Raw genomic sequence first — 390 nt, 5'->3', positions numbered from 1 at the left:
CAACTCAGCATCACCACTCAAAAAGTAGACCCCTATGTCCACCCAAAACTCCTCAGGACATCTCAGAGTATGGAAGTTACGTTCCACTCTCGTCCTCCACGCATCCGCAGCAGTAGGATCTACACCTCCCGAAAACTGCTCATTACGCAACCGACACATCTCTGTCAACATGCTGAGATAACGAGCATGGACCCCCGCATCCAAAGCCACTGGCTGCCGCTCCTCCGCCACCACTGGTGGCACTACCTGAGCCTGAGCCGGTACCACTGGTGGTAACCGCTCTAACACCTGTGCTAGCAACACCGCCCCCTTCTACCACACTCACGGAATCCCCCGGAACACCCTGCGACTCGCCAACACCCTCAGCTGTCACACTCTGGTCCTCGGTCT

The sequence above is a fragment of the Camelina sativa genome, chromosome 5 (genome assembly GCF_000633955.1).
Source record: "Camelina sativa cultivar DH55 chromosome 5, Cs, whole genome shotgun sequence".
NCBI classification, from domain to species: domain Eukaryota; kingdom Viridiplantae; phylum Streptophyta; class Magnoliopsida; order Brassicales; family Brassicaceae; genus Camelina; species Camelina sativa.
The sequence above is the reverse complement of the archived record's forward strand: the minus strand, read 5'-3'. Positions refer to the sequence as shown.